Source organism: Mustela erminea, chromosome 7 (genome assembly GCF_009829155.1).
Source record: "Mustela erminea isolate mMusErm1 chromosome 7, mMusErm1.Pri, whole genome shotgun sequence".
Taxonomy (NCBI): Eukaryota; Metazoa; Chordata; class Mammalia; order Carnivora; family Mustelidae; genus Mustela; species Mustela erminea.
The window spans coordinates 83,283,799-83,310,600 of NC_045620.1; the positions used below are offsets into that span (position 1 = coordinate 83,283,799).

Consider the following 26,802-nt stretch of genomic DNA (forward strand, 5'->3'; position numbering starts at 1 on the left):
ACACCTATCCTGGTCCAGTTTACACAGACCAATAAACTTTTCCCCTCTTAAGCCAGTTTGAGTGGAGTTTTCTGTCACAATAGAGTTTGTTTCCCCAAGAATAAATACACTAGGCCACAGAATTCCATTCCAAAAACATGGTAAAACACTCTTCTTCATAAATGATTTTGTTTTTCAAAGTCCACTCTCCTTCTCAAGATCCCCTTCTTGCTAAGTTCAAAGGCTATAGAAGACTTTTTATCTTCTGCCTTTATATTGTCTTAACACAAAGGAATTTCTCTTTTGGCCACAAAGAAATAAAATAAAAACCAACAACGGAAAAAAGAAATAATAAGCAATGGGGTAAATGGAGTAAATCATCTATAGAAACTATAACCAGATGTACTTTCTTTTTTTTTTTACCAAAGCCCTAAATGAGAGTCAGGGATTAAAACTTACAAAATTAAGCAGATTCAACTATATAAAAATCTAATACAAGACCTCAAAATACTGAAGTCAAAGTTCTGATTCAAAAAGCAGCTGAAAAAATTAAAAGGAAAACTTTTCCTTGAGAAATTGAAATGTCTATGACTTTTAAAAATAGGCAAATAACTACACGATTTCAAAAGGTATAGTTCATCATAAGCATAAAAATTACTGATTTTAAGCATAATATCTGAATATAACATGCTTTTGAGCTTCCAAGTCATTCTGAAAATATTTAGCAAAATATTTAAAAGAGTAAGTAATTCACAACAACTAAAGATACTTTAATATTTAAAATTAGTACTCCTCCTTTCTAGGGATTTTGGAGACTTAACGGCTAACAAGAAAAAGAGAAAAACAATGCATGTAGAGTAACATGGAATTTAGATGTATATCCTTGTGTTTCCCAAATCATATTCAAGTGAGCTTTTAACTAAATATTTTAGATCTTTTACATTTTAAACACCAGGTATGAGTACTAGAATGAATTACAATACTTGTATGATCACAGTGAGATATATGGAGTCTTGTATGCAAGAGGATGAGATACATTATTATTAGTTGAGATGAAATAAAATAGAGTGGTTGAGGGAATTCTGTAGTCAGACTGTCTATGTTGACTCCTGGCACTGTCATTTAATAGTTGTAAGTCTTGGACCAACACTACTGAGGCTCAATCTCCTTACCCGTAAGCCCAAGATAGTAATAATATTAACATGTATGTAGTGCTTATCATAATAGGTACCAGGTATTTTTGAAAGAACTTTACATATTAGTTCTTTAACTCCTAATTATGTTTTGGGGGGACAAATAATACCTTCTCTGTTTTAGGAGGAAACTGAGGTCCAGATGAGTAAATCACCAGAGGTCACACAGCTAATAAGTGGTAGGGCTGGCATTTGGGATGGGAACCTGGGAAGTCTTGGTTAAGAGTCCACACTTATAAACACTACAGTCTATTACCTTCCAACAATATAATATTACCCACTTCAAAGGGTTGTTTTGAGAATTAGACCAAGTGCTTAGCTTATAGTAGTAGTTCAATAAAGATTTATTGTAGTTCTTTTGATAGTCAATTTCTAGGTACTTGGATTTTTATATTGTCAGTTAAATATTTACTTTAGTATAGAAACTATTTCTTGCTAAAGAGAATTTGGTGGGGTAGAAGGAAGCCCTGTAAATTAATTTTTATGAAGGGTAATAAATCACTCTTCAACAACTTTTATAGCCAGGTACTGCTGAAGCTCCCGTTAAGTTTGACTTTGAGCATGGGAATTTGAGGTACCTTTTTGGAGACATCCATGGAGCATTAGAGGCAATTATACATACATGTCTGGTGCTTGGGCTGTAAATATAAATCTGAAAACCTTCAAAGTACAAATGAAATTGCCTAGGCAATGAGTATAGAGTATGAGAAGAAAGCCCAAGATTAAGCCTTGAGGAGTTCAAAAATTTAGGAATCTGAAAGAACAGTAGCACCTCCTAAAAGAGATCTTATTTTATTTTATCTTTTATTTTTTTAAATTTATTAATTTGACAGACAGAGATCACAAGTAGGCAGAGAGGCAGGCAGTGAAAGAAAGAGTGTCGGGGAAGCAGGCTCCCCGCTGAGCAGAGAGCCCAATGCGGGTCTCGATCCCAGGACCCTGGGATCATGACCTGGGCCCAAGGCAGAGGCTTAACCCACTGAGCCACCCAGGCGCCCCCTAAAAGAGCTTTTAAAAAGCGACAGCATCAAAGTGCTGGTCTATGGTGTATGGCATCCTGGAAGTGAAGAATGCTTCAAAAAGTAGGAAGTAGTCAGCAATGTCAGATGTTGCTGAGAGGTCAAGTAAGATAAATACTGGGGAAAAAAAAAAAGTATCACTAATACAGTAGGGAGATAGTAAATGATCTTCACAGCCATTTCAAAGGAATAATGGGATTTACTTTAAACACATTTACACTTCTTTTTACCAAAAACAGCAAGCAAACATTTGAGATATGCTGATAATTATATTGGGTCTCCCTTCGTCCTACCTCCAGTGCCCCTAATGCCCATCCAAGGAAGGCTATATTGGCGAGATATTCTGCCATGAAACTATAAGCCTACTGTAATTTTCCTCATTGCACATTATGCACAGTATTGGGTACTAGGTAAACAAGGAAAACCAAGACTCAGTTCTTGTCCTTAAGAAATGTATATAAAACAATTTAAAGTCAATGTAATATGGTAAAAGTAGTGTCTGCATCCCATGGAAGCAAACAATACTCATCCCAGTTCAAGGGGTACGGTCAGACTACTTTGTATAAGAAACATATCCACTCATTCATTTTGACCCCAGGAACACAAAAGCAATAAGCTTAGATCTCTGGATCCACATAGCTCTTGGTTTAATAAAATGTGTCTAGATATATCAAAAGAGAGATTCTAATACAATGTGATCAGTGCTGTAACAGAGGTATTAAACAAATATTAACCAAATGACAATAAAAAGTAAAAAAGCCTGAGACCTTAACCTAAACATGGAGAACTTGGAGAAAATTATCTAAGAGTAATATTGAAGATTGGCTTTGAAGGGTGAAAAGGTCTCAGCCAAAGATGTTTATTCTACGCAATAACATATGCAAAGGTTCAAAACCGTTTTGAGAACAATGAGAATTTCATATGACTTATGCCCAATAATGAAGGGAAGTGAGAGAGAAGCTAAAGGTAGATGCGGGTCAACCACTATTAACCCAGTAACTGCTTACAGCAAAAACCTGAAAGTCATTAATAACTCCTTCTTCCTCATTTTCTATATTCTGTCTACAACCATGCCCTACCATATCACTTTTAAAACATACTCAGCATCTTTGCTCATGCTATATCCTCAGCCTGAAGCAATATTCCCTGTTCTTTGCCTAGCTGGCTCCTCATTCTTGAGATAGCAGCTTAAACGTCAATTCCTTAGAAAGTGTTCTCTGACCATCCAATATACAATATAACACAGGTGCCTTCCTGTTATTCTCTCTCAGCACCCTGTTCTGTATTTACTTGTATATTTACTTGTTTTTAATATCTACTGCCCTTCCTAGTCTGTGATTTTTCATTAGGAACTGTCTCATTCTGTTCTCTCACCATATAGTCAATGCCTGAACATTGCCTTCTACATAGTAAAGCATTTAAGAAATAGTCGTTTTAAGAAAAAAAATAATTTCTAGGAAAATAACTTTGAAAGCACTATGGAGGATGTGTGAGGAGGAAGAGGGTGTGAAAAACTGCAGGAGACTAGAACCAACAAGATAAGATCAGATAAAAAGAGCCCAGGCAAAGGGGAATGTGGAAATGAGGATAGAGAATAGTAGTACTTGAGAAACCAAGGTGGAACTGACAAATTCCTGGCTTGGGCATTTATAGAGTGAAGCCTTAACTTCCATCAGGATTGAAGGAGATAGAACAGATACTGAAAGAATGAAGAGATCTTCCTGACAATGGTAAGTTTGAAGAATTTGGACTAATAGGTCTAGTAGGCAGCTGAACATTTAAATGTGGCACACGGGAGGGAGGTCCTGGGTTGGGGAACAGATCTTTTCCTCTCTTCTTCCACCTCTACAAATCAAGATGTCGGGAGGAATAAAAACAGCTTCCAATTTTTGATGACCTACATTATGCTTACATTGTGCTGAGGGTTTTATGTATTTCTATTCCTTTCAACAACCCTACTAAGAAGGTATTCAAAGCTTTGAGAGGTTAAGTAAACTTAGTCAACTGCCCAAGGCAGCTCTGTTAAAATCAGAGGCAGAAGGATTTAAATCCAGTTTTCTTTGTATCAAGGCCTCTTTTTGTATACTACCTTACTTGTAACTTGAATGACCACCTATGAAGTTGGTTCTGGGAAGGGAAAAACAAAATTAAAGGAGCTATCAGACTGAGAAAAAAGGGAATGAACCTAGAGAAATGAGGCTTCAAAAACAAGTTTAATAAAATTTCATGTGAAGGAGCTGGAGAAAAAGAAGTAGAGTTAAGATTTAAAGACCCAGCCAGAAGAACATCAAACTGTCATAATAGTTTTATAAAATATGTTCCATGGTATACAGCATCAACACATTTGGTAGCCTGTTAAAAATGTAGGCTCTCAAGTCTCATCCAGACTTACAGAATCGGAAAATGCATCTTAATATGATCCCCAGATAACCTGCATAACACATTGATGCCTGAGAAGCAATGGTCTGATACCATAACATAGATGAAGACACTAACCAGGCTAAAAAACAGTTTGCAGAGCTAGAAGTCAGGCCTTTTGCCTCTTGGGCTAGTATTAATTCTGATTCACTATGTACCTTTCAAACAGACACATCAAGTTGAACCTCACTAACCTGCAGTTTTACCATCACAACATTTAGGAGTTGAAATGAGTTTAAAACAAGTCTTCACCAACCCTTTTGAATGTTTCCACTTCACTTGGAATTTTAAGTGTTCCCACGAATTTTCTCCAATTGTTTTTTTTAAGATTTATTTTTTATTTTAGAGGAGGGGGTAGAGGGAGAGCGCGAGAGTGGTGTAAGCCAGAGGGAAAGGGAAAGAAGAAGATTCACTGCTGATCGTGGAGCCAACTTTGGGCTAGATCTCAGAATCCTGAAATCATGACCTGAGCTGAAACCAAGAGTCAGACATTTAACAGACTGAGCCACCCAGGTGCCCCGGCCAATTTTTTTTTTTTTAAAGATTTTATTTATTTATTTGACAGGCAGAGATCACAAGTAGGTGGAGAGGCAGGCAGAGAGAGAGAGAAGGAGAGGTGGGAAAGCAGGCTCCCTGCTGAGCAGAGATGCAGGGCTTGGGGCTGGATCCCAGAACCCTGGGATTATGACCTGAGCCCAAGGCTTTAGGTTAAAGCAGAGGCTTTAACCCACTGAGCCACCTGGGGAATCCCTGTTTTTAACATCACAATATACCTTAGCCATTTGAGTTGCTCTAAGAAAATACCACAGAATGGATGGCTTATAAACAACAGATTTATTCCTCACAGTACCAGTGACTGGGAAGTCCAAGATCAAAACTAGCAGATTAGGTGTCTGGGGAGGGACCTGCTTCCTGGTTCAAAGATGGTCATCTTTTTTTACTGTGTCCTCACATTGACAGAAGGAGTGAGGGATATCTGAGTTCTTTTATAAGATCACTAATCTCATTGATGAAGGCTCTGCCCTCATGACCTAATCCTTCAAAGATTTTATTTATTTATTTGACAAACAGAGATCACAAGTAGGCAGAGAGGCAGGCAGAGAGAGAGGGGAAGCAGGCTCCCCGCTGAGCAGAGAGCCCGATGCGGGGCTGGATCCCAGGACCCTGGGATCATGACCTGAGCCGAAGACAGAGGCTTTAAGCCACTGAGCCACCCAGGCGCCCCTCATGACCTAACCCTGTCCCAAAGTCCTACCTCCAAATACATCATTGTATTAGGGATTAGGTTTCAACACGTGAATTTTGGGGAGATACAAACATTCAGTCTATAGTCCTAAATGAAACACACACATGCTATCCAGAGATAGCCATGTACTCAGAACTACAAAGAATTCTTAATTCACAGAGTAAGTTTCAACTCTGATCATTCAACGTGAAAAAAACAGTAAAGACTAAGAAAAAGACTTTCTATTGGCAAGTCATTTAAAATCATGGAATCAAGGAGTTAACAGACACCTTACAAGGCTGAGGTGACAGATTTCATCTAGACTGCCAACTATCTACCTGCTGACAGTGCAGTACCAAAAAGGGAGTATGAGCTGATTTGGGGTAAGCTATTAAGGTATATCTGCTATGGGTTGGTCCCAAAGAGGGCTATCATAGAGTTGTTAACCTTGTAAAGATAAGGAAACTAAGGCCTAGGGAGGTTAAATGAAATATGAGTCATACACCAAATAAATGGACAAGAACTCTAGGTCTCTTGACTTCTGGTATACTGGTTTTTATCCAGAATCCACCTGCTTTTCCTCTCTGATACATTTATTCAATGAAAGAGAAAATCCTTTTCATGTAATAGCAAAAATCAAGCCAATTAAAATTTAACTGAGAATAAACAAGTCTTCATGATTTATAAGTCCTATAACAACGACTTACATGTAAGTACATTCAAAGATTTATATGAAGCCCACAATCTCTAGGTTGTATCATAGTGATCAGTGAATGATTTCTGACTCAGATTATTTTCTGACAATTTTACATCATGGTGAGTTTTTCCATGTTAAAATTCTTCAGAGTTCGGACATGATGACTCAGGGCACCTAGATGCTATGAAGGAGCTTTCAATTTAAGAAGTAGGAGGAGAATGAGGGGGCATACTGAATCATTAACAACCTACTCAGTTCTGAAATCAAGCAAATCCTTTTTGGAAGCCATTTTACAGATAGCTTAAGGAGGCAGATTCTGGTTAAAGCCTTTAAAGACTGGTCTTTAAGAGGCGAACTATATACAAATAAACTGGTATACCATTTCTAAAAGAGACACAATCATCAAGTTGTGACTTTCTTTTTGTTGACTAAGTATCAGTTACTTCTTTTTTTTTTTTTTTTTAAAGATTTTATTTATTTGACAGACAGAGATCACAAGTAGGCAGAGAGGCAGAGAGGGAGAGAGGAGGAAGGAGGCTCCCTGCTGAGCAGAGAGCCGGATGTGGGGCTCGATCCCAGGACCCTGAGATCATGACCTGAGCCTAGGCAGAGGCTTTAACCCACTGATCCACCCAGGCGCCCCTACCTGTTACTTCTTTAACACTCTTCATTCATTCCAAGCCCACTCTGTAAGTATAAAAAATGGCAGACATGTAGAAAACATGGTGGAGGAGCAATGGGCACTAAAGCAAGCAAAGGAAGATAAACAGAGCCAGTGACAAAGTGAGAAAGAGATGAAAGTAAGAGAGAGATGAAGTGAGAGCTGCAGAGATGTGGAATACTAATATCTTCCAAAGCACAAGTTGAAAAGAACATCTTGGAACCTGATGCTATAAAAATCTACAGAGTTTAATAGAGTGAACTTTCTTTTTTTGAAAAAGGTTTATTTATTTATTTGAAAGAGAGTGTGCAAGTGCACGTGCATGTGTGAGCAGGTGAATAGGGACAGAAGAAGGGAGAGGGACAGAGGGAGGGAAGGAGAGAGAAGCAGACTTCCCGGTGAGCATGGAGCTCAACTCAACTCATGACGTGAGACAAAATCAAGAGTTGGATGTTTAACCAACTGAGCCACCCAGTGCCCCAAGTGTGAGTTTTCAATAATTCTTTATTTCTGTTAATTATCATCACCATCATTATTAACATTATTATCAATTCATTATTGTTATTATTTCCCAAAATAAATACAGGCTTTATCATGGTGAAAAAGTTTAAGCCAATATGAAATTTAAGATGTCTCTTTTGCAAAGCAACTTTTTTTCTTGAAATGGAAGGTGTATTATTATTACTATTCTCCACTTAATTTATAAATTTGAGTCTTAGCTCATTAAGTCATGGACACTTAAGTATATCCAAGTTACAAGAATTATCTATGGACATGTTTACTGTTTTGTGAGAGCCAATTTTTTTCTTTCCTTCCTTCTCTTCCCCTCCCCCTCTTACTCTTCCTCCTCCATCATGAGTTATTTATTCCACAAAAAGGGAAATGAAAAAGATTCATAATCCTACTACCAAATCAACAGACTAAAAACAATTTCCAAGACGAGCCATACACCATGAAATTCCCATCATAGAATTTCAAAGTTCTTCATGAAAAACTATTTTTCTTTTTATTGTATTTTACAGGTGAATCAAATATAGCCTGTAAAGATCTTCAGAGTTAATGGAAAGACCAGGAATTAAACATGGGCTCTCTGTTTCACGTCAATAGACTAGTGTTTAAAATACATTAAATAACCCAACCTAACATCTAAATCCTGATAATATATACAGTATATGAAGGAAGAAGGTTCTATTTATCTATATGTACACCTATGCATATATACACACCAAAAGACTAAAAACTCTGGTTGAATGAAAGAAATTAAAGAATTTTCTGAAAAATGTTTAAAATAGGGAGCTTCTTAAAGTATACTGTTACATACTTATATTCTCAGTGGTCACTTCATGCAACTTTTTTGTTATTATTTTTTTAAGATTTTATTTTTTTAAAGTAATCTCTACACCCACCATGGGTCTCAAACTCACAACCTTGAGATTAAAAAATGCATACTCTACTGATTGAGGAAGCCAGGTGCCCTTGCAATTTATTATATAATAAAAGTTCACAAGTTCTACTTACCTCATTAAATCCTACATATTATTGATGAAAAATACAAGAGAAAACATTGTGCCCTCCTATTATGCATAATTAACTATAAAGATTGTTTTTAATTTCAATGTTATCAACACAGTAAAACTCATTGAAATAAATTTAGTTTCTCAGGTTGGAAAACTTATCCCTACAGAGAATGAGAATCATTTATCATTTTAAGTAATTTAGTGTAAAACCATTCAAAGTAATCTCCACATGTATATTGTCCCACGAATAGAAGATTTTAAAAATCTATACTTATGGAGGGTTTCCTTGAAAGGGACTTTCAAACATTTGGAGGATGAGATCAATTTTTCTATTGTAATAAAAGATTTAAAATCGGTTCTTTATTATGGTAAATCATCATGTTCCAGAAGCAACTACTAATCTGAGAACTAAAGCATGAATATAAAAGACTTAATAATCAGATTAGTCTCTAACACTAAACATTTGCTAGTCTTTCAATTCCCCAAGTATATGCCATAGCAACAAGAAAGTTATACAACTTCAGTTCATTATAAATGCCATCTCTTCAGTCTTGAATACACAACACAGAAACTTAACCTGCAATGATTGTTTTGAGGACTTAATTATGAAGAAGTGTGCATGGTCTAGTGTGTATATGTGTTATAATGCATCAGACAAAACTTAAATATCACAATGAGTGTAATAGCCTCTTCCATATTAGTCACTCTCAGAGGTAGATCCTTATTCTAAATGATGCTACAATTGTCCAAAACATTATTAAAATTCCTTTTCAGTCTACGGGTAGATCTGATTTTTAGAAATAGTAATTGCATTCTCAGAGTGGATGTGAATTTTAGAAACAGTCTGAAGTTATTTCCTATTTTCTTTCTGTCCAAAATCTTTTCTGAATCATATCTGATAAATGAAATGAGATATCATGTGGCTAATACCCCCTTTTTTCTTAAAAACAAGGAACAAATATAAAGTACTGATATTTTTGTATGTGGCTCTTCAAATGGCTTTGAAGGCAATTACCGAAAAAAGGTAGTTCCAAAAATATTTGGAGTAATGCTAGTATTCTTGAAATAAGTGTATAGCTTTCAGGGTGACTAAAGTAAAGTATATAAAATAAATGTCCTTACTTTAAAGCAAGGATGGATAACCAAGCAGGTGCTATACAATCTGGTCTCCTGGCCCCTCCCTTTACCATTCTTACCCAACCTCCTGCTACTCTCTCACTCTAAGGCAGTCACACCCGTCTTCTTGTAGTTTCTTGCATCCTAGTGAAGATTCTCTACCTCAGGGCCATCATACTTGCTGTTTTTGCCTGTGTCCTGCCCCAGGATTATCTGCAAGGTTTACTCCCTTACCTCACGTGTGTGTGTATGTGTGAGTGTGTGTGTATGTGTTTGTGTATAAACTGTTCATTACAGAAAATTCCAAAAATACACAAAAATAGACTATGAAACATCTCAGGTATCCATCATCTACCTTCAACAACTTTCAATATATGGCCAATCTTGTTTCATTTATGTTCCTCTCCCCTCCAAATTATTTTAGAGCAATAATCCAAACATGGTATTTTAATTCATAAATATATTAGATCTCTAAAAGGACTATTTAAAACCCATAATACATTATCACACCTACAAAAATTAACAATTCCTTTTAATCAAATATCTAATGTCCAAATTTCCCCAATTTTCACAAACATCTTTTTACAGTTAGTTTGCTCAAAGCAGGATCTAAGGTCCATACACTATACATTTGGTGGATATGCCTCTGAAGTCTCTTTTAATCTTATAGCTTCCTCTCATTTCTAATAATATTTTTTGAAGAAATGAGGTCAGTTGGGGCACATGGTTGGCTCAGTCGGTTGAGCATCTCCCTCTGGCTCAGGTCATAGTCCCAGGGTCTTGGGATTGAGCCTTGTACCAGGGTTCCCTGCTCAGCAGGGAGCCTGCTTCTCCCTCTCCCTCCACCCTCCCCCATCCCGCTCATGCTCTCTAGCTCTCTCAAATAGGCACATAAATAAAATCTTTAAAAAAATAAAAAAAAGTAGAAGAAGAAATGAGGCCATTTCTTCTTAAAACATGAAGTATTTTACTTACTTATTTTATTGCCTGTGTCTTGGTTTAGAATGTAAACACCATTAAGGTAGAGCTTTTACTTTTAGTCTGTGTGAGTGATATTAGCATCTAGACCAGGGCCCAATACATAAAAGACATCCAATAAATACCGAATGAATATTTGGCATTCATGTCAAAAGTCCATTGCCCACCCAATAGCAGATTGCTAATCATAGCACTCTTTCCTGCTGAGTCTGAACTGGGACTCCCAGTTTTCTAACTATTGTGCAGGGAGCCAGATTTGGTACCCAAGGGGAAATTTGTTATACCTACTTTACCTTCCCTCTTTTAGAGTAAGCATACTTTTATCTCCAAAATAAATTTAATGCACACTGTACAATGAAATTTAGCTGAAGCTTAGCATCATAAATAACTAACTATATTTCTTGTCAAGTATGTGAAAACTTTTCTTAGCTCATTTTAGACAATTTAGGGGAGAAAGCAAATTGTAGCCAAAAAATGATAGGAAAAGAAACTGCAGAAGATGGTGGGAAACTAGGGGTACTACATATTTTGAGAATTAGCAACATCCCAAGGGTTCATTATAAAAGAAAAATCAGTAATAAATTCTTTGAAAAGGAAGTAAATTACATGCGTATTGAATTTAGAACTTTTTTAAAAACTACATGAATGGTCAAAATTAACTGGGGAATGACAAATGTCTGGATTTTGCCATTTACAGGCAATAGCAACATATTCTATTTTTCTGTAAATGGTATTTTGAGGTGTATAAAAGTCTTTAGGGGTAATACAAGGAATACTATGTAGATTCTTGTTCTTTGAAACAGAGTTTACTGAAGCAAAGAAAAAAAATCTAAAACATCGCCCACACATTCTGAAAAAACAATCACATATTCTTAGACTCATTTACAATTCATTTCTCTTAAATTACCTGATGAAGCTCTTTTCCCAAGTTTACTTCTGAAGGAAGCTATGCTAATTGAAAGGCTCCAATCAGATATTCATGTTTTGATTACTTATTTCTACTTAAAAAGGGAAAAAAAATCACAAATTCCCTGATATTCCCTCAAGATATCATTGCTGCTTCTTTATTACTTGCAAATTAATTCAGCAACAACAACAGAACTTATGTAGGGCCTACTAAGTGTAATATGTTAGGCAATTATTTTCAATCTTTGAAAGGAAAACTAGAAGTGGTCTTTCAAGACAATGTGAGAAAAAGCTAGTGGCATAACTTGAAATTATGTCTAGTTTCAGTGACCAATATTTCTTGTTTTGAGATTCCCACACATTACTGTGGGGGAAATCTTCTCTGGCAGAAGTCAAACTTAAAGAAAAACAACAATAACCCACCCACACCCCTTAACACATGTGTAAAAAAAAATCTCCAACAACCCAAATCCTTTGAAAGAATGATTTGTTTACTTTTTCTGTGTAATATATTTAGAAGGAATCTGGAAAAGATGGCTAGAAATCTATAAACAGAAAGTGCTAAGTGGAATTCACTGTTTATAGATTTTAGCTAGAATTTTGTCCCTTATATAATGTTGCCAGGAATCTTTTATATTGTACTCTTTAAAAACATTATCAGGTTTCCTTCTTTCTGTTGATTTTCCTCTTCCTTTTTTCCACTGGCTCTTAAATTTGTTACATTCTTTTTAATTAAATGACAGAAATGTAACTTTTAGAATAACATGATTTTTCCAAAGAAACTCCTGGGACCATCTTAGTGCCATCATATACCTGTCATTTTGAAATTTTAATATACACTGTAGTTAAAATATATGTAATAAAATAATCCACACAAATCTTTTTGATTTAATAAATACAAGGATAGATCTATATTGATATGCAGTGGTAAGATGTATGTGTGTGAGAATGTTAGAAAGATAGTTTTCAATTCTAAGCCCGGCTTAAAATATTTATCAGTCCCAGAAGTTTCTGTCTGTAAACAGTTGTTCAAAGCAGGATTACTACAGTATAGTCCTTATCATCTGACCCACTGGACAACTACCATAAGGCATATCTGAATCACAAGATTCTGAATATACAAGTGACATTATGACAATCTGAAAAGAAGCTGGAACAAAGTCAAATAGCAGTCTACAGAGGCTTCCCCTTGAAACATGCCCGACTAGCATTCGGGGGTACCAGACTCATTCCCTAACCTGTGCTTTTCAGTCATTTCTTTCAGGGTTCCCCCAAAGACATCAGGAAACCTGCAATGCCAGCCTTTCCCAGTCAACACTAGCTTCTGCCTTTGGACTCCAGTGACTGAGTAAAGATGTTTTGTCAGTAGCTTCCTTAAAGCACAAATGCCTATGGCAAATCTGATTTGTAAAAGCTTTCAGAAAAAGTTCAACATAACCAACTAACTGCAAGGTCACCGAAATGACAATTTTAAGGAGAGCACAGCTTCTCCTACTTCACCCCAGATCTGTCACTAAGACACAATTTCTAGCTTTTTCTTTAAGTCAATAAATAATACCATTATTGCAATACTGCACCTCTAATACATTAATTAAAACCCAGATGGCAGTTTTCCCTTTAAAAGGTGTAAAATTATTAGATGAGGCATTAAAACCACTTCACTACATGCAACCTTCCATACACTTAACTGTTTGATTTCCAACTGTTTGTTTTAAACTCAAGACCTCTTTAAATATACTACAGGAAAGGTGCAGGTTAGAGGACTACAGAGAAATATGAAAAAAGCAAATGTCTCACTTTCCTTTTCTCATGGAATCACCAGAATCTAAAATTTGGAGACAACTATATTACACAAAGTTAAATTTAGGAGTAATTAGGATAAGTGAAAGTACTCACTGTTACTACAGTTCTAATCATTATTCACTTCAGGAAATAACCAAGAGAAACGATGCTTAATTTAAATTTTTGGTACCCTTCAGTTTGGTTCAACTACCAAAATAAACAAGCTTGTTCTCAGAGTTAAGCATTTTCCTCCAGAAGAGGTTGTTGGTGTGAATAAAAAACAAAAGGAATTCATATGATATATTTGTACAATAAGGACAATGTTTTGAGAGATGTAAATCTGATCACTCTGAGAAAACATTTCCTGTTTTAAAGGAAACATAAACTGTAACAGAAGAACTGAAAGACTGAACCTTCTCCACAATTCAAAAATTTAAATTCCCACTAAAATGCAAACAAACAAAAAAAACAGCACTTTACATCTCTCCTCAATTATAATACATATTCAATGTAGAAAAAGACAAAGCCAGTTCTGAAACAAAAGATCAGCTGCCACGAAAACAAAACATTTTGCAGAGTCAAAGTACACAGCCTTGAACCAAAACAAACAGATGACCTTTTCAAACACTTAAAGCTTCAGTCCATGGCACAATCAGCACCTTATGGATGAAATGTTCCCTCAGTTTTTTGTTAACATACTGTTTGACGACTACACGAAGGGAAGGCTGTTGATGCTGTTAAAACCAAGACACATTTCCTTGTGTGTAGTGATTAATATCTATCAAATGACATTTAAAAAAACAACAACACAACTCTGCCCTCCTGCCCCCCATCATTGCTCTCTTGCCTCATAAGAGACCTGAGTGTACAAAAATAAAAGTAGATGCTGAGGTGAGTTTATGATTTACAGCATTTTCCAAGAGTCCTTTGAGGTTTTAAGATTCAAATACTATTTAAGAAGAATTATTGTTTGAACTACCTAACAATTACCCAGACTTCTTTTGGACTTCAGTTAACCTGTAACTAAAACGAGCATCTTTTAACTTTTCCACGGGGCATTGGAGAACGAGTTCTTACTCATAAATGCTTTCAGGTCCTCAGACACTAGGCGCGGCGGAAGATCAAGAGCATCCATCAATTAGAGAGCTCTTCCGGACCTCAGTTTACCCACTTACGAAAACGGGCATATTAACTTGTTTCGTAGGGACCCCAGAGGTGTAATTAATTAGTGTTTTTAAACGCTCTGAGATCCAGAGATGAAAGGAAATCCGAGAGACACGCAGAGAAGATGACAATAATCACAACAATAAAAAGAATGACTAACTTAGAAGTCTGCGTTATGTAAGGAAGGAGAAAGAAGTTAGCAGATCCACACAAACAAAAGAAAAGCCCACCGCCCCCTTTGTTTCTCTTTCAGTTCTCTCTTCCTCCCTGCCCCCGCGGAGCTCCCCTCCCGCGGCTTGCGGCCGCGCGCAGAGCGCGGGGCTAGAATTTGGCCGCCGCGCGCCGGACTCCCGGCGGAGGGGGAGGGCGCGTCGGGCCGGCTCCTGACAAAGGCGCTTCCTCCTGCGAGGGCGCGGGATGCCCGCGCCGCAAACTCCGCTCTCTGCCGCCTCCAGCGCGGGGGCGCGCAGGCGGGCGGGGAGAGCCGGCCGGTCGCCCCAAGCAGCCGCCGAGGAAGTTACGCGCCCGCCTTGCCCGCACCCCTCGCCGGCCCCGTCACCATCCCTCCCGCGGCGCGCCGCGGCCACACTCACCGGACAATTGCTGGTGGCCGCAATCCCAGCACGGCCCCGAGAACCGGAGCGAGGGGGTGAACCGTGCGTACGCGAGGAGCGCAAGCAGACAGCCCAGCGTTCTGCGCCGCCTTCCTCGCCAACCGGCCAAGCCCCGCGAGGGAAGTTGGCCGCGGAATCGAGTACTGAGAAGCCGCGGGCGGAGGGAAAAGCGCGGGGCCCGCTTTGTGGTGCGCTCCCGGAGGGCTCGAGGCAAATCCGAACGCGCGGCACGGCTGGGGTTGCTGGTGGAGGCGGCGGCCGCGGCGGCGCCCCCCGACGGTCCCTCCGCCTCACACCGCCTCTGGGTCACTGACACACACTCAGAGGGAGGGGAGGGGACCAACAGGAGGGCGGGGCAGGAGGGAGGGGACTAGGCAGGGCCACGGCGGGAGGCGGTGACGCTTCGCGGAGTGGTCTCTTGGGAGTTGTAGTTTTCCGACTGAAGAAAAGAGGGAAACCTTGTGGTTGAGGATGCTGCCCGCTCTTTCTGCACTGCGCATGCTCGAGGAGAGAGGGTCGGCCCCCACTGTTACTATGGTCACCGACACACCGAGGAAGAGAACGTGTTCTTTGCTGCAGCGGGCTGAACAAGGCCCTTCTTGTCTTAAGGTGCTGTTAGGGATCCCGCCCTCAGCTAGTCGTTCTTACTTTGCTCCACCCCCAGCTCCTAGCTTCACCACTCACAAGTGCCCAGTGAAGTCTGACTTCCTGTCGCTATTTCGGTCTTCCTTGCTGCTTAATTTTCTTTCAAAATTCTGAATCACAAATACCATTTTCTTTTCCTTCCCTCAAACGAATCCTCTCTGCTTTAAATTCAAGGTTTGGTTTTGTTTTGTTTTACCTAAGACTTGTAGAAGTGTAGCTGCCTTCCAGTAACCTAACAAGTGATGAAACTATTATTGACACTGTCAGAATCCCATAGTTAATTTTTTCACTTAATTAGTCACATCAAACTTTAAGACCAGCAAAGGTAAAAAAAGTTCAGGATTGGATTGGTATTTTTTTACTTGCTCAGTGTAAAATAATCCAGATTTGTTTATTTTACAGTCTATGATTTTTGAGAAATATACATAAATTCAAACAATACGTGGGACGTTGAAAATTGTTTACTGTACATATATTGGCAAACTTTCATTTGGCAATAACAGAAGTCTGAACTAAGGTCTGAGTATGCTGTTGGGCTGGTCAGCTAAGTCTACACCCATATCGAGCACCCAGGTGCAAATTGGTAGTGGTGGAGGGTGGTGAAAGGCAGGATACAGTTACTGGATCTCTACAGGACTAAAGGCAACCTTTCCCAAGCAAGCTCTTTTGTTTTCCTGCTCTGCCTGGCTAGAAACCCATATCCTGGAAGAAAAAGATTAATGTTTATAAATCAGAAACACATTTCGTGAGAGAAAAATTGAGGTTTTCAAATAGAATCTCAAGATCAGAAATCCTTATGCTTGTAGACCACATAATTACTCATTCAAAAAAAATTTGAGTATACTATGTTCCAGGCACTTTATTAGTTCTCAGAAGTAGAGATATAAGAATGTAAAAGAAAGTTCCCTTGTTTTGAAAGTGCTTGCCATACACAGAGGACACAGGTAAATAAAGGGACTCAATGTGATAAATACTGTAACAGCAAGGTACTTTAATACACAGCTGCCCCAGAATCAAGCCAGATCAGGAGATGCTTCCAAAACATTCGAACTTGAAGATGACTATGTCAAAGTGCTTGTGCATTTTGGTGGAGGAGGGGAAGAGAGAAGTGGGTGGGAGCCTTGGGGGTGGAGGTAAAAGGTAGCAAGAGCAAAGTGCTAGAGGCAGGAGACTGTTCAGTATTTTGATTATGCAAAGAGTTCAGCATTGTTGGTAGAATGGGTTCGAGGGAGTGGTGAGAGGAGACACAGAAAAAGTAAGGGAAACTGCTTAGATCATGAAGAATCTTATACAATATGCTAAGGAATGTGGACTCTTTTCTAGATGCAGTGGAAACTCATGCGAGGACTGTAAGCAGATGAAATTTTGGTAAGATATGTATTTTAGAAATGCATTTTATGCATTTAAAAAAAGAGGAGAGCCTGAACTAAGGCATTGGCAGTGACGATGACAGTAGTGACAGAACTGAGGGTAATCAGACACTATTTAAAAGAGAGAATTAATAGACTCTAGTGAGCAATTGCCTATGTTTGGGGGTGAAAGGTGAAGGAAAGTTATTAATTATGATGCTTTTGGTTGCAAGCAGCAAAAACCCAGCTCTAACTGGCTTAACCAATAAACCGGTATTACCTGTCTTAGAAAGTCCAATGAAAAGGTGAGCTACAGAGCTGAATGATTCAACAGTTCAGAGATGTCATGTTTCTCTCTAGTTTCATTGCTTTTCCTTCCTTAGTATTAGCCTATGATCAAGTGATAGTGGTTTTATGAAATTCCTATGGTTTTAAGTTTTACCATCTGGGTACATGAAAAGAAAAAAAAGAGTAATTTTTGAAAACTCTTTTAGGAAGGAGAGAAAACACCTTTCCCAGAAGCCTTAAGAATTGATTCACATGTCTCTACATGGCCAGGGGATGACATGAGGCTAATTATTTAAGGATAAAGACATATACCCTTTCCCTAGACCCAAAGGAGTCAGATTCCCCAAGTTGTGATGAGGAGGTATGGCTATCCCAATGAAAACTGAGGTGCTTGCCCAGAAAATGAAGAACGAAGGCTGACAGGATGGGGGGGATCCACAATATCTATTATAGGGAAGGAGAAGGATGAGTCACAGATTTATGAGCTAGTGATGCCATTCACTGAAATAAGGAATACAGGAGATTGAACAGCTTTTGAGGGGGAATTTGATGAATTCACTTTGGATATGTTGAGTTTGAGATAATTCTGGACATCTCTGTGGAGAAGTGGAGTAGGCAGTCATACATATATACATATGTATATGTATATATATATGACTCTAGTGCTCTGAAGAGAGATCTGGACAGCAGAAGTTATAATTGGAATATACCATCATTAAGATGGCAGTCAAAATTACAGGAATGGATGAAATAATCCCAGGGGGAGTATGTAGAGCAGAAAAGGAAGAATCAATAATAGCATCCTGGGGAACACCAGCACGTAAGGCGTAGGCAGGAAGATCATGAAAATGCCGGGTAACTAGCAAGAGAACTAGAAAATACAAAGAAGTAGGAAAATGTAATCTATAACCAGGAAAAAAGTCAGTCAACATAAACACAGAAATGACGAAGATGGCAGAATTAGCAGTCGACAACGTTAAAAATTATTATAAATATGCTCCATATACTGAAAGAGAAATTAAAGATATAAAAATGTGGAATTTCAACGAACATAAAAATTTCACTGGGTGGGATTCACACTCAAGCAGATTGGATGCTTGGGAAATAAGATTGGTAAACTTGAAGACAAGGCAGTAGAGTCTGGCATGTGAAGGAAAAAACTAAAACAAATGACAAGAACTCAAAAAAGGCAAACAACCTCAGTGATCTTGGTAGGATAATACCAAGTATTCTAATTTTTGTGCAACTGGAGTTCCAGATGAGAGAAAGGTGAGAAGAGTGACAGAAAAATTCTTTGAGGGGTGCCTGGGTGGCTCAGTGGGTTAAAGCCTCTGCCTTTGGCTCAGGTCATGATCTCAGGGTCCTGGGATCGAGTCCCGCATCGGGCTCTCTGCTCAGCAGGGAGCCTGCTTTCTCCTCTCTCTCTGCCTGCCTCTCTGCCTACTTGTGATTTCTGTCCGTCAAATAAATAAATAAAATCTTAAAAAAAATTCTATGAAGTAATATAGCTAAAAATTTTATAAAAATTATAAACTTAAAGACTCAAAAAGTTCAATGAGCCCTAAGCAGAGTCAGCACACATACTTACAAAACCACCACAAAAGACATCGTCATTAAATTGTTGAAAACTTGTGATAAGAAGAAAATGTTAAAAGCAGCCGGTGGGGGTGGGGGAGAAAAGTACCTTAAGTATAGAGAAACAAAGACAAAAATTCAATAAACTACTGATCAGAAACTATGCAAGTTAAAAGACAATGAAAGGGGATTTTAAAAACTGCTGAAAGAAAAGTCTGTCACATAGAATCCTCTATCAAGAGAAAATATCTTTCAAAAATGAAAGCTAAATAAACCAAAAGCTGAGAGAATGTTGCTAGTAGAACTGCACCACAAGAAATGTTAAAGCAACTTTTTCAGCATTAAATACACACATACACACACAGAAACTTAGATTTATAGTAAAGAATGAAGAGTTTTGGAAATGGTAACTATGTAAGTAAACACAAAAGACCCCCCATTTAAAAAATTTTAAGTGATAATTACTACTTAAAACAGTGTTTTATAGGGTTCATAATATATGTAGAAGTTAAAAGCTTGACAATAGTAATTCAAATAATGGAAGGTGAAATGGAATTATATTGTTAGAATTAAATTATATGTGAAATGTTGTACTCTCATTTGAAGGTCAGGTGTGATAAATTAAAAATGTGCATTCTAAATCTTAGAACATCCATCAAAAATAAAACAGGTATAGCTAATAAGTCAACAGTGGAGATAAAATGAAATCTTAAAAAAAGTATGTGTGAATGTAGAAACAGAAATATGAAGAAATCTGCATCCTTAATAACCATAGAGCTGACATGGGTTCTGGAATTTCTATCTCTTCACCTCTTTTAAGTGAGACAGAAGTAAACTTCTTCCTTATTTATAGGCATTGTTATTTTGTATTCTATCTATGTACAGCTGAACATAATCAGAAGACATGGTCTTCTGTTTCACGAAATAAAGTAGCTTCATGAAATAAAGTGTATTTCTCAGAATCAGGTAGACCCACACATTGCTCAAAATTTGGTTTCATTGGCAGCAACTTCAACATAATTTTGGAGTTTGTGTACTTGTCACTAAAATTGCGGGAATAGTTTATCTTTTGTATGATCATCACTTATTATTAGTTCAATTTTTCTTGAAAGAGGAAATACATGTAAAGTCCTTGGAATAGAGCAGATGTTCAGTCAATATATACTACTTTGAAACAGCCACCATAATAACGTGCCCAATTTAGACATTATGGGGTTTGTACTTTAAAGTCAGGTAGAAAATCAAGGTGGCATTCATTTATATATGAAAATCAGTGATTCTCTTTTTTGAAATTGTGTTCATCATACACTTCTGTATAGTTCTTCAAAATCTGTCCTGCTTTGAATCCAGGAAACTTTAGTCACAGGAAATGAGTGCACCTTCACTTACCAGCATCTACTCAGTCTATGTATCTAGTTTAATACTGAACATTTCCTTGACCAAAACAACTATCCTTTTTGCTTATCTGCACTTTCAAATTTGGTTTATTCAAATACCTAGTCATTTCAGTAAGAAAGTGAATCCTGGAGGATTATTAACTTGGGTTTTGTTAGATCTCTTAAATTCTAAAAAATTCTTGATCTTGAGAATGTGCTCAGTAAATTCCAATGTTTCCTCCACCATTGGACCATATAAAAATCAACTAAAACTGTGTTTCTACCCTCATTCCAAACATACCTGACAATGGTATTTAGAATATGGATATAAAGGAAGAAATCACAATATTGATACCTTTCTCCAAAACATCATGCAATTAATCTAATTTGCTAGTAAATGATGTAGTGGGAATTAGATACACCAATCTTTCCTTATGCCTTGAAAAAAACTGTTACAAACTTATTTTTCTTCTTTCATTGCAAATGTTTCATCTGCAGCATAGGAATGTACCTTTTCATATTTTGTCCAAATTTCTCATATGCTGACAAATGATTATATCCTGTTAGTTCATGTATGTTAAAAGTTTTTTTGTTTTGTTTTGTTTTTACTAGAAATGCAGGCAGTCTTCTCTTTGGGATCAGGAAGACCTGGACCACGTACTGAACTCTTGCTAAGACTCTCAGATTTGAGAGTAATAATGTGTGTTTTGGGGAGGAGGCATGCATTTTAATATTCATATATTATGTAGGTTACTCTTAAAACTTCTACCTTCCAATAGTCCTCCCTAAAATAAAATTATTCTCTTTTAATGTTCTCAGAGTCTCCAAATAGCTCACAGTCAACATGGAACATGTTCCTATTTTAAACTTGTGAATGGCACAAAATTTGAAGGCCTGGGCTTTCACTCAAAAGATTTGTAGGCCCCAAATGCTGTCTCTGACATTTTAGATATATTTGGAAAATGTCAACGACAAGCTAGTTAAGATTTTAATGTTTTAAAGGAGTATGCTTTTATACCAAAGAATGCAGCCTGTATATTCTCAGTATTAGGCCAACCAACACATATGCAAGCAGTCATTTTGGAACTTTAAAAAGTACTAAATAATGAGAGAAGTGGAAAATTCATGGAGAGAAGATTTAGATTGCATTTCCACCCCTATTGATTTATATGTTCATGGAATAATTACTTGTATTTTTATACTTCAAATTTCATGCATTAATTCTTTCATTGAATACTCATTGATCATAGTGCCAAGCTATGGATGTGAAAGATTAATTAGTCATATTTCCAAAACTCCAAAATCTTCTAAGCCAGGGAATAGATAAGTAAAACAAAATCTTACCACTTTTCTAGAAGTATGTTTTGGAAACAGTGGATATGTAGACAAGGGAATAATCGTTTTACATGAGAATACAGTTAGAAAACACTTCAAAGAGGACGTAGTGGTTGAGCTGAGTCCTGAAAAATGACTAGGTACTTACCAGGTGACCAAGGACATTTCAATACAGCTTGCACTATAAGAAAAAATACGTAAGATGAAATAGCATGGCCTACTTGGGAGACCTATAAGCAGTTCAGGCCAGATCATAGGGTGTGATTTGGGCACTCTGAATCATGAGGTTAGGTAAATTGTTCTGGGATCAGATCACAGAAATCTTTCTATGCCATGCCATGCCATGCCATGGAGTTTGGCAATGAGAAATTGTTGAAAGAATTTAAACCAAGGAGTGATATAAATCATATTTGTGTTTGAGCAGGGTGACCAGTTAAAGAATATGTAATAATTCAGGTGAGAGATGATGGACAAACTAAGTAGCTGTGGAGAACGGAGAGAAGAAAACAGATACCAAAGACATTCAAGAGATAGAATAAATGGGACTTAATTGCTGATTGGATGTGGGAAGTGAGGAGAAGAGGAGAGAAGGATAAGTTTGAGGTTCCTGGCTGTTTAACTGGGCATTACACATTGAAGTTACTCATTAAAATAGTGAACACAGGAGGAGAAGCAACTTTGTAGAGAATAATGAGTTTCATCTTGGACAACAGAGTTTGAAGCGAATGTGATGATATCCAGTAGACATGAGATAAATAAATATGCCATCACTGAAGTAAGATCCCCCAGGGACAGGGGTGCCTGGGTGGCTCAGTCAGTTGAGCCTCCAACTCTTGGTTTCAGCTCAGGTCATGATCTCAAGGTCTTGAGATCAAGCCCCGCTATGGGATCTGTGCTCAGTGGGAAGTCTGCTTCTCTCTCTCTCCCCCTCTCTCTTTGCCCCTGCCCCCCCTCATATAAATAAATAAATCTTTTTAAAAAGATCCCCCAGGGAGAGTGTGTAGAGTAATAACAGTAACAACAGTTAACATTTAGTGCATTACTAAGATCTTACCTGTACCAAGCATCCTGCTCTATTATCTCATTTTATCTTTGACACAACTCTATAGATAAGTACTAGCGATTGTTAATTTTATGTGTCTGACTGGGCCAGATACTTGCTTATACATTATTCTGGGTGTGTCTCTGTGGGTGTTTTTGGATGATACTGACATTTGAATCACCAGACTGAGTAAAGCAAATCGTACTCCCTAATGTGAGTGGGCTTTATCTGATCAGTTGAAAGACTGAATAGAACAAAAAGCCTGAATCTTCCACAAATAAGGAGGAATTTCCTCCTGCCTGACTGCCTTGAGCTTGGACATTGGCTTTCAGCTATCTGAAAGTCCTGCTGTTAGCAGAGGTCTCAGTTTTAACCTCAGCACTGCCAAACCACTACAAATCCCTTTAGGGGCATTAAAACCCTGGCCCCAGGCCCTTAAAAACTGAGATTTAGGTCTCTGGCTTTGAGTCCCCTTCTCCTGACACAACGCTTTTCACCCTGGCAATAAGGATTTCTCTTGATTTCTTTCAGTTCCGCTGTGTTGTTACATTTACCCAGGATGTCTACGTATTTGTATGAGAAAAGGTGGCTACAATTAGCTCAGTCAGCCATGCTGTGGAAGTCTACTTTTCACTTTTTTTTTTTAACTTTTCACTCGTTTTTAAAAGCAGTTTCAAATATTTTGCCACAACTACCTGTATTCTTCTTTTTAAAAATCTTTTACTGATATCTTTAAGAACATTTCTGACTTTCTAAAATACTACTTCCTTCACGTTCAAGTACAAAAGAAATACACTGACTGTGAAGCATTACCATCTCTGGAATGGTAGTATATACATTTTTGAGGCATGATTAGGAAATATTGGGGAGCCAGGCTGGGGTGTGGAGGGAATTTAGGGTAAATAGCCATATTTAAAGTTGGCAAGTTATAGGACTGTAAGTTCATGGTACTCACTCTAAGTCTCCTTGTTTCATCCCCAACTAGGCTGGTGTCCCAAAACCCAATGTCTCCTTGGTAGTTTTCTCTAGTTCTTTGAATTAGTAAGTAAAGTAGCAAGTTACTCTCAAAACTCATTGGTTTTTGTTTCATTTCATTTTGTTTTAACATCTCTTTGTAGGCCTGAGTACAGGAATCCTGGACTTTGCCAATAAACTTTTCCTAGTTAAGCTCTGCTTTTTTCAGGATTGATCCCTCCTAATCAGGTCTCCTGAACTGGTACTGCTTTAATATTTTCTCAGATGATTCCCCCATTCAGTTTCACAACCTGCCTTAAGCATCTGTCTCCCGCTTGTCCTGCCTCCACAGTTACCTCTCAGAGATCAGTTTCTTCACAACCCCACCCTGCTGTGTCACTGTATAAAACTCCCAACCTCCCAACCTGAGTCACCACACGCCCCCTGCTAGTGTTACCAGCCAGGGTTCCTGCCCCCAGCCTGTCTCTTCTCTGATAAAATCAGAGTTGCACATTAGCCAAGTCATATAGTTCCATCCATTCGACCAGACTTAGCAGCCTGGAGTTTTTCAGTTTATGGGAGAATGTTTTTAATGCATTATTTACACATCCTTTTATTATAAGAAATTTCAAAATATACAGAAGAACAGAAAGTAGTCCAATGAATCCCATGCATCCATCATCCATCTTGAAGATATTTCAACTCCTGGCCAACCTTGTTTTGTCTCTACCTCCACTACACCCACTTGTTCTGTTATTTCAAAACAAATCCCAGATGCCATATAATTTTATCTGCGTATTCATACATGTCTCTTAAAAACTGGGAATCTTTACTTTTAAAACAAAACTATAACATGATTATCGCACCTAAAAATAACTTCCTGAATATTTCCTTAATACACTCAAATACCCAGACAATTTTTTAAAACTATTGTTATTAACATATAATGTATTATTTGCCCCAGGGGTACAGGTCTGTGAATTGCCAGGTATACAGACTTCACAGCACTCACCATAGCACATACCATCCCCAATGTTCATAACCCCAGCAACCCTCAGTTTGTTTAGTGAGATTAAGAGTCTCTTATGGTTTGTTTCCCTCCCGAGCCCAACTTGTTTCATTTATTTTTTTCCTACCCCCCAAACCCTCCACATTGCGTCTCCACTTCCTCATATCAGGGAGATCATATGATAGTTGTCTTTCTCCGATTGACTTATTTCACTAAGCATAATACCCTCTAGTTCCATCCACGTCATCGCAAATGGCAAGATTTCATTTCTTTTGATGGCTGCACAGTATTCCATTGTATATATATACACCACCTCTTCTTTATCGATTCATCTGTTGATGGACATCTAGGTTCTTTCCATAGTTTGGCTATTGTGGACATTGCTGCTATAAACATTTGGGTGCATGTGCCCCTTTGGATCACTACATTTGTATCTTTAGGGTAAATACCCAGTAGTGCAATTGCTGGTTGTAGAATAGCTCTATTTTCAACTTTTTGAGGAACCTCCATGTTTTCTAGAGTGGCTGCACAAGCTTCCATTCCCACCAACAGTGTAGGAGGGTTCCCCTTTTTCTGCATCCTTGCCAACATCTGTCATTTCCTGACTTGTTAATTTCAGCCATTCTGACTGGTGTGAGGTGGTATCTCATTGCGGTTTTGATTTGTATTTCCTTGATGCCAAGTGATATTGAGCACTTTTTCATGTGTCTATTGGCCATGTGGATGTCTTCTTTGCTGAAACGTCTGTTCATGTCTTCTGCCCATTTCTTGATTGGATTCTTTGTTCTTTAGGTGTTGAGTTTGATAAGTTCTTTATAGATTTTGGATACTAGCCCTTTATCTGTTATGTCATTTGCAAATATCTTCTCCCATTCTGTCTGTTGTCTTTTGGTTTTGTTGACTGTTTCCTTTGCTGTGCAAAAGCTTTTGATCTTGATAAAGTCCCAATAGTTCATTGCCCAATTTCTGGGGGATTAGAAAGGGATGCTAACCCTGTTTTATGTATAGAGTTGATTCTCATTCTTCATGGAGTATGTATTCATGTATTAACCCACTAGCTAAAATTTATTTGGACAACTAAAAAGAAGAATAAACTTATTCTTTTCAGCAAGCTCAATAGGACTATAGTTCCATGAGAACTAGGCTTGATGGGGGTATCCTGCCTCAAAATATGTGTATATTTAAGTGTAACCGTAACTCATTGTGATAGGAGATGTAGGTAGATTGGGTTTTAGATAGGCTAACTTTTTCACTAAAAAAGAAACCTGCTTAGGTGATAAAAACAATATATATATATATATTGTTTTTATCACCTAAGCAGGTTTATATATATATATAATAATGTAGAGGTAGAAATGGCATGAGGTCTAGAAAGATAAATGCACAAGTGCCTAAGAAAACTAGCTTAAAAGCTGACTTGATAGAAAGAAAAGACTGAGAGCTCGATAAATAATGAATGCAAAGAATATAGTTCTAACATATTTTAGTGAATGGGGAGTGAGAGACATACTACCTAATGAAGATGTGTGGTGATGAGAAGAATCAATTTACCTGGGAGCTGAGAAGTAATAGAAACAGAAAAGCCTTTGCCTCACTAATGAAAAGAAAAAAAGCTCTGACTTGGACTTGAGGGTATATGTATAGGAAAATATATAAAATAGTATCCCTATAAAATGAATGGGAAAATAGTAAAAATAGAACAAGTGAGTCCAGAATATGGATTAAAAAATTGTCTTATTCTAGGTATGAACCTCAAAAACAATTTGTAAAGAGTCTGATTAATTAATTAATAAGTGGCAGCAGATCAGCATAATAAATAAAACTGAATGCCTGGTGATTTACATATTGAGATAGATTTTCTGCTCCCCAGGGTCTCTGTAAATTATAGTCATACATTTGGCTCTCCACAAATTAAGCAAATGCTGGTATAAAGAACTATCAGAGATACTAGAGGCAACAC

The 26,802-nt window shown here is 37.7% G+C and overlaps 1 protein-coding gene across 1 annotated transcript in view; it reads right to left on the reverse strand.

Moving 5' to 3' along the window:
- Nucleotides 1-15,353, reverse strand: part of PELI1 (pellino E3 ubiquitin protein ligase 1) — a 56,592-nt gene extending 41,239 nt beyond the window's left edge. Inside the window, exon 1 of the mRNA XM_032352265.1 lies at nt 15,249-15,353. The gene's annotated coding sequence lies outside the window, so the exon portion shown is untranslated. The remainder of the gene's footprint in view (nt 1-15,248) is intronic.
- Between the last annotated feature and the right edge of the window lie 11,449 nt (nt 15,354-26,802).